The following is an 8,567-nucleotide window of genomic DNA, read 5'->3' on the forward strand; positions in this document are numbered from 1 at the left end:
GCGGCCTTCTGCAGGCCTAAGCTTCCTTCTGTGATCTGGCACCATCTTATGGTGGCCGTTGGCATGACAAGTAAACCAGCAATTCTAATGGAGCTTCCCCAGTGTTTTCACTGCCATCTCCTTCCCTCTAATTAGAACCCCCAAACATATATATTTTTTATTATAACACCCTAGAACAGGGCTCAAAATTTCAAATCCTGAGCTACTAGCCAGACCTCAAGGGTTACTCGCCACCAGTTGCCCCGCCCAACCCCTACCCTGCCCCGCCCCTAAACACACCCTCATAAATTATCTCATGAAGAAATGACACTTAAATGTTTTATGCAGAATTAAGTTATAAAATTAAATATTAACAACTTTATCCGTGGCCAAACATGCAGCCTGCCCGTGTCCACTAATGCAGCCATGTGTCCCCAATGCAGCCTTCTGTCCCCAATTGTGTCCCCAATGCAGCCATGTATTTACCCCCGATGCAGCCTGTGCCCGCCAATTCAGCCACGTGTCCCCAATTGCAGCCATCTGTCCCTCTAAATGCAGCCTTGTGTCCCCAAATGCAGCCTTGTGTAAGTCCTGAATGGAATACCTGTGTACTAGGGAAAGATAGAGCCATCACTGCGCGGGGAACATACCAGCTTTCATTTCAATAGATGTGTGTTCCCCGTCGCACACCATCATATACAGCCCCTCCCCCTTGTCCGGGCACTTTGATAGACAGATCACCTGTCCAATCCTGGGACGGGTGATCTGTCTATCAAAGTGCCTGGACAAGGGGGAGGGGCTGTATATGAAGGCACGCAACGGGGGAACACACAGCTATTGAAATGTAAGCTGGTATGTTCCCCGTGCGGTGATCAATCAGGCGTCTCTCCTCTCCTCTCTCTTCCCCCACGATCGCCCCCCGCTGCTAGGCAGCCCACACTAGCCAGCCCTCAAAATTCAGGCGAGTGCAATTTTTGAGGGCTGCCCTAGAGAATAAAATGGCGGTCGTTGCAATACTTAGTCACACTGTATTTGTGTCTTGCAAATACACAGCGGTCTTGCAAGCGCACTTTTTTGGGGAAAAAATACACTTTTTTAATTGGAAAATAAGACTGTAAAGTTAGCCCAATTTTTTTTTTTTTATATTGTGAAAGATAATGTTACGCCGAGTAAATTGTTACCCAACATGTCACGCTTCAACATTGCGTCCGAATGGTGACAAACTTTTACCCTTTAAAATCTCTATAGGCAACGTTTAAAAAATTCTACAGGTTGCATGTTTTGAGTTACAGAGGAGGTCTAGTGCCAGGATTATTGCTCTCACTCTACCAATCGCGGTGATACCTCACATGTGTGGTTTGAACTCAGTTTACATATACAGGCGCTACTCACGTATGCGTTCGCTTCTGCACGAGAGTACAGCGGAACGGGGCGTGTTTTCGGGCTCCTAACTTTTTAAGTTGGCTCCTAGATTCCAAGCAAATTTGTCAAACCCTGGACTAGAGAATTAAGAGGATGATGTACAGAATGAAGCTGTGTGAAAAAAAGTTTGCCCCATTTTGGTTAATTCCCTAACCTGCTCAGATTGAATGAGAGGATGCAAAACACACAAACGTATATGAAAAAATATATAAAGTAAAAAGGAAACCATTTATATAGTTTATTATCTTCTATATTTATGCACCTGCGTCTTTTCAAACCAGAAAGAGATTTCATATATATTTTTTTTTTTTTCTACAATTATATTGAATATTTTGTAGTGCCTTTCCATCAAAACAAATACCTGCAATCATCCATACTGATTTTTGTGATTTTTAGAATTTTTATAAATTACATTTACATTGAAACCTGTTCTTTGAAAGGCCCTAGGGTTTAGTTACTAATTCCCTGAATGCAAAGTACATCTTATACACAAGTATAAATGAGTAATGCTAAGTGCTGCAGTATTTCTTGGAACACCTAGTTTCACTACTAAAAGACGGTGCAGCTATATAACATGATGTGGATCTCCTTGAGTAGCATAGCTCTACGTAATGGCATTATCTGGGCCAGATACATTTATGAGATTAATTTGAAAGTCATTTTTTTCTGACTGGTGAAACCTGTAGGGATTTGTGCCTCTTATTTTATTTTTTTTGACTGGCTAAAAAAATGGAACTGTTAAGCACAGTTGTACTCTTTGCTTTAAAGTGAATCTATTGGTAAAATAAAATTACGAACTAACAGCAGCAGCAGCAGGTAGCCGAGGATAAAGTAAAATAACAATGCTAAAAACAACCTTGGATAGCTAACAATATATGCTATACATGGCTCTTGCTGCAGAGTCTTCAAATCCAATACTGCCTGAAGTAGCCATGCACATATTTATTGTCTCAAACTTGCTGTTTGCATAAGCAAAGATGTTTTTTTTTTTCACTTGGAAACACACTGCTCTGTTGATAGGTCACTCACTCAGCAGCCAGCGCATTTTTGACTATGCCTAAACTTGGCTGCGTGGTAGCAAAGAAAAATGTTTGTGGCTCCAGGCGCTGCTGGACTGAAAAATACTGGAGTCTACCTCCATTCCCCAGTTCCTGCACAGGCAGCATTTAGGTTTCCAAAGAGAAAAGTTATTCCATTATTCTCAGCTATAGTTTACTCACTTACTGTGTTTTTCCATAGAGCTAAATTTAATTGTAAACAAAATGCAGGTAAGTTTTAAGGCAGAAGAGACTATGTCTGTTCTGCCATGGTCATGCCGTGCAGACGTGTGTGAGGGCCCCTCCCCTCCCTGAGTTCTCCCGGGTGATGGGCTGCATGTAGGAGCGTGCCGTGCGAGAGGACGATCAGATGACTGAAGGCTGAAGGAGAGGAGGCAAGAGGCATGTATGCCACCACTGCACTAGGGCAAAAGTGCTATTAAGTGCATGATCTTTTTCGCCAGCCTGCACTCTCCTACCTAGCATTTGCCAGGGAGTATCGACTCTAAAGACAGTGCAACCGCTGTGACGGTATTGGTATGATATCCCCGTCAAAGATTCCCTTCTTCCATAAGAACGTCACCCAATATTCCACTAGGAGGAATATTCCTGAGATCGCCCATTAAGCCACACATTAGTCCAGGCTTACTGCTAGAACAAGACAGACTTTAATGTTATATCACACAGCTTATATGTCATTTCCAAAACTGTTACAATAACAAATCTCCGCCCCCCTCACACTGGGGCTTCCATACAGATGATTAGGCAGACACGACGGAGCCGAGTCTGAAAACACATTTTCTTTAGACAATGACATAAATGACGCTGAGTACTAGTTGTACTGAATACATTAACTAGACCGCTCGACCCCGCATATAGAGAGATAATTACCACAATGAAGCAATCAGAATAATTAACACAAGCCACTTAAACACAGATCTCCTTCACACAACACAATAGATCAATTAACCTTTAGAAATAGTGAGGGGACATTAGCACGTCAATAACCTGTTAGCCAGGACAGAATCACACAGGGCAAGCAGGGAGAATTACACTGAGACATATAGGCAAATGTATCACAATGGCCCCCCTTTTTCTCCCTGCTACGGCAAACCCGGTTGGACCTTCCCTGGTCCAGTAGGGTTGACGGGTTCAGAGCTTTTAGTCCGAGGTTAACTCTGTTTGGCGTGACTGACCTCCCTTGGCAACTGCTTCAGACTCAGGTATGCCACCGGGTCGTCAGATCACACGCCGTTCAGTCCCCAAGTCTTTGTGCGATCTGCAGAGTCACCAGAAGTCAGTGTGAAGACGGTGAATGGGTCTGTGCGCCGCCATCTAGGTGTCCCGCTATGGGAGGGGGCAGGTTATGGCTCTGAAGTGACAATCACAGGAGATTCATAAAAAGAAAAAGTTATATTTGTTGAAATGCTGTAGCACCGGTGCTCAGAGTTTGGGGGGGGAGGAATCAGGGCCCCATAGGGTCAGCCACCCTCTGCTCCCTCCGCAGCCGCCAGTTCTCCTCTTTGAGCTTCTCCAGCTCCATCTCCAGTTCATGGAGCCTGGGGGGGTCAGCCTGCTGTGACCTCAGGTGGTTGTTCTCCTCCTCCATGCGGCTTATGCACTCCTCCAGCTCTATGTACTCATGGATCAGCTCTTGCTTGCTCATGTTCTGCAGGCTCTCCACGTGGTCCTTCATCATCAGGAACTGGGTGGTGGTGTAAGGGGCCACCGGTGGGCCCTTGGCGAACATCTCGGCCTGCATCTGGGACGCCCGCTGCGACTCCCTCTCCTCCAGTCGCTTCTTCTCCTCCCAGGTCAGCTTGTTATACGGCTTCCAGGACCTCTTCTTCTTGGGGGGTAGCCGGCGGTGCCTCTTTCTGCCCAGCTCCCTCCAGGGCCCCTCCGGCTCATGGCTGTCGCCCATGACCAGCTGACAATGGTGTTCCCTGTTGTCCGTAATACCAGATTGTACCGTGAGGACTTCGTAAATGGTGTCCAATGGTTCTTCCGGACCCAGCTCCTGGAGATCCCAAGCCGAGTCTACACAATGGGCTGCTGCTGGTGGGCGGTACCCCGGTTGAGACCAATTTGACCTGGTGTTGTCGTTCATGGGGCAATTCTGCTTGAAGTGACCCAGCTGTTTGCACCGGAAGCAGCGTTGTTCGTTGTCCTCCTGGCGTGGATAGCGAGGGCTAGATGTCACCGGTCTGTTAGGAGGTTGGTATCTAGCGGCTGGTGGGTGTGAGGGCACCGTTGGTCGTGGAGGTTGTACCCGTGATGTGACCTGGTTTGTCTTGCGAGTATCCGCATATTCATCCGCCAACTTTGCGGCCTCTGGTAGAGTCATGGGCCTGCGATCTCTCACCCAATCTTTGACGTCCGTCTGGATGTGATTGTAAAATTGCTCCAGGAGCATTAGTTGCAAAATGTCCTCTGCGGTGGTGGCCTGGCTGCTGTTAACCCAGTTAGAGGCCGACAGGGACAACTGGCCTGCCCATTCCGCGTAAGAGTCTTTCGTGGTTTTGCGTGAGTCCCTGAACTTCTGTCGGTGGGACTCTGGGGTTACTGCATAACGAGCCAGGAGCGCTTCTTTAACCCTGGCGTAGCTATGGATATCCTGATCTGGCACGGTCCGGAAAGCATCAGAAGCTTTGCCTGACAGTTTGCCTGACAATATTGCAACCCAGTCTCTTCTAGCTATTCGGTGCAGGTTACATTGTCGCTCAAAGTCTGCCAGGTAGTTATCAATCTCACAGTCCTTTTCATCAAAAGCTTTAAAAGCGCTAAACGGAATCTTCCTTGCGTCTGCTGTGCTGTACTCACTGTTTGGAGAATGTGCGGCTGCTTGTTGGACTGCTGCCAGTTTTAACTGTAGCTCTGCGTCTCTTATTTGTTTATCCTTCTGTAGCTCTGCGTTTACTAACAGGTCCATCACTTTCAGCACCACATCCGGCGTTGGGTTCGGGCCGAACCATGCTAGCTTCTCTCTCATTAGCTTGTTGGCTGGCGATTCCTCCTCCTGAATCACTGGTGTCTCCATCTCTTGTACTGCTGGCGTTGCTGCAATCCCGTCCTCCTGGTCTATCTCCATTGATTCTGCTATGATGACCCGTTCGGTTTTGTTGCTAGCAATCCTTCCACGAACTTCCAGTAGTTCTTCCAGTGTCTGCTTGGAATCCCGGGTGTAAAGGAGAGTAGAAGGGAAAATCCCACTGCTACCAACCAATTGTGACGGTATTGGTATGATATCCCCGTCAAAGATTCCCTTCTTCCATAAGAACGTCACCCAATATTCCACTAGGAGGAATATTCCTGAGATCGCCCATTAAGCCACACATTAGTCCAGGCTTACTGCTTATATGTCATTTCCAAAACTGTTACAATGACAAATCTCCGCCCCCCTCACACTGGGGCTTCCATACAGATGATTAGGCAGACACGACGGAGCCGAGTCTGAAAACACATTTTCTTTAGACAATGACATAAATGACGCTGAGTACTAGTTGTACTGAATACATTAACTAGACCGCTCGACCCCGCATATAGAGAGATAATTACCACAATGAAGCAATCAGAATAATTAACACAAGCCACTTAAACACAGATCTCCTTCACACAACACAATAGATCAATTAACCTTTAGAAATAGTGAGGGGACATTAGCACGTCAATAACCTGTTAGCCAGGACAGAATCACACAGGGCAAGCAGGGAGAATTACACTGAGACATATAGGCAAATGTATCACAACCGCCTATTCAGCAGGCTCCTTCCCTCCCCCTTCGGGGAGGCAGGATGGTTTGCAGACAGTCCATCCGTTGCATCAGCTGGCTCAGCGGGCTCCCTCCCCCCTCGGTGAAGCAGCGGGTCAGCAGAAGGGATACACATGCGGACGGCGTGTGGGAGGTAAGCTGAGGATAAAGCTACAGAGCCAGGGAAAATTACATAGCATCTGTGGAGCAAGTAAAGACGAGGGATAAAAGAGGATGGATGGATGGATGAATACTAAAAGCAGTCAATGAACAGTGACCCCGGTGGGAGGAGGAGATGAAGTGTTTCTTTTTCTTTACTTTTGACTGGCTTATAACATTATAATACTGCATAATATTGCATGGTGAACTGTGCTCATCCCTTGCTAATAAAGGAGCGGTGATAAATCTCCTGGAGTGTCCCAAGTTGAAAAGGGCACCAGAGGAGGAGCAGAGAAGGGAGGCATTACTGTATAAACTGTTACAAGGACTGTATCCAGAGTCTGTTTCCCCCCTTTTGTTTTTTGCCTGTTCTGCGCACAGCATCTAAGCAGGGCTTTGCAAGGGGTTAATTTAAAGGCACAGTGCAGCGATATTGTCTATCGTATTTGCCTGCATCTAATCTTCCCTACCCGTGCTTTGACCTGTGCTTGAGGGAGAGTGGAGGAAAAGGAAGATAAGTACGGGGAATTATTTGAAGCGGTGGACTGAGTATACAACCCGGGGCCTCCTTCCCTGTTTAATTACAGAGCTGCAACTGTTTCTCTATACACTCTATAAAAACCATGGATGCATGGGACCTGTGTTATTAAGTGTATATTTCGAAGTGGGGCCGGTGAGTAAAGGACCCCAAGTAACAGCCTAAGCTAATAAACGAAACAGCAGAATTAAAGCCGTTAAATGGACTGACAGCATACGTGCTTGTGAGGTGGTATATGTACCCTACCAACTATACAGTAAATGCACAAGTAATTACTAAACCCATAGGCGCAGAGGAGAAGAAAGAAAAACGAGCTTTGGCATGAGTTAAGTTTTCCTTTTTAAGCAAAGAGCTTGTAAATCCTCTGAAGTGGAAACTACAAACTGGACTGTATACCTACTTACGCTTATAAGTTAATTGATTCAGATTGACTGGACCTGGTTAAATTGCAAAACTATTTGCCCTTAATATGGTACACCCATAACATACAACTATTTGCATACTGGTCTGCACTACAACGCAATTATACAAACATCAGCATATTTGCTATGAAACCTGTACGGACATTATTTGCGCAGAAATCTGCATAACCTGGCATAACTATAGGCGAATAATAGTAAAGCCACCGTTTATTTATTTCTTTACTTAATAATAAGGTCGGTACTGCATGGGAACAATATGCAATGGAAATTGGTATCAATTGGTATCAATCCATTGGCTGACTAACTCTGGTACATCCGGGACATCTGTACATCTGTATAAAATATTGCAGGGTCCACTCCTCTTTGTTTTTTTTTGTTGTTTTTTTTTTTTTTTTTTTTTTTTTTGATAGAGAGATGGGCAGACCCACTTATAAAAAGTGAAATAGACGGGTCCTTTAAAAACACTCTTATATATGATCTGAAACTTGAATATGCACCTGAATGCAGGTGGAAACAGGGGGTTCCAGCGGAATGTCCACACGTGTCGTGCAGCCAAGCAATCATCAGGTAGTGGGAAGGGCCAGGCAAACGGGCTCAGAGCTTACCTAACGGTACCAAATATGGACCAAGGTGGTATAAAAAAGACATTGGGGCATGAGGGGACGAAGCGGGGCTCCCCAGACCCAAAAAGTGGAGTGAAAGCGGCAGGACGGGATCCCCCAGTCCAGGGACGTGGAGGGAGTGGATTAGGGAGAGGTAACACAACACCGGGCCGAGGGCAATCCCCTTTGAACTTTAAGCAAAATAGTAGGGCACCTGGAGTAGATGCTAGGGGTCCGGGAGAGGTCACTAGGTTTAGTGACCAGGGAATAGCCATCCCAGAAGAAAAACAAGCAAGGGAAAATCGGAGCCCTATAAAGCCTCAGGAAGAAAGCCGCAATGACAAGGATACCACCACAGAAATAACGAATGGGCAAATAGATCTGAAAATGGACTGGGAGTTAAGAGAACATATAAAGGCTCTCCCAACAAAAAATGATATAATGTTACTCATAAGTGCTGTAGGGTCATCTTGCAAACAGGCAGTGGAGGAGATCAGAGAAGAAGTGGGAGCTCTGGAGCATAGAGTGGGAGATGGACCAAGAGGACACTAGACAGGCGGTGGTTGATCTTCAAGAAACGACAGAAAAACATGAAGAGGTGCTGAACTCAATGCTGGATCAAATGGATAATTACAAGAATCGCGAGCGCAGGCAAAA

This window comes from Rana temporaria, chromosome 3 (assembly GCF_905171775.1).
Source record: "Rana temporaria chromosome 3, aRanTem1.1, whole genome shotgun sequence".
Taxonomy (NCBI): domain Eukaryota; kingdom Metazoa; phylum Chordata; class Amphibia; order Anura; family Ranidae; genus Rana; species Rana temporaria.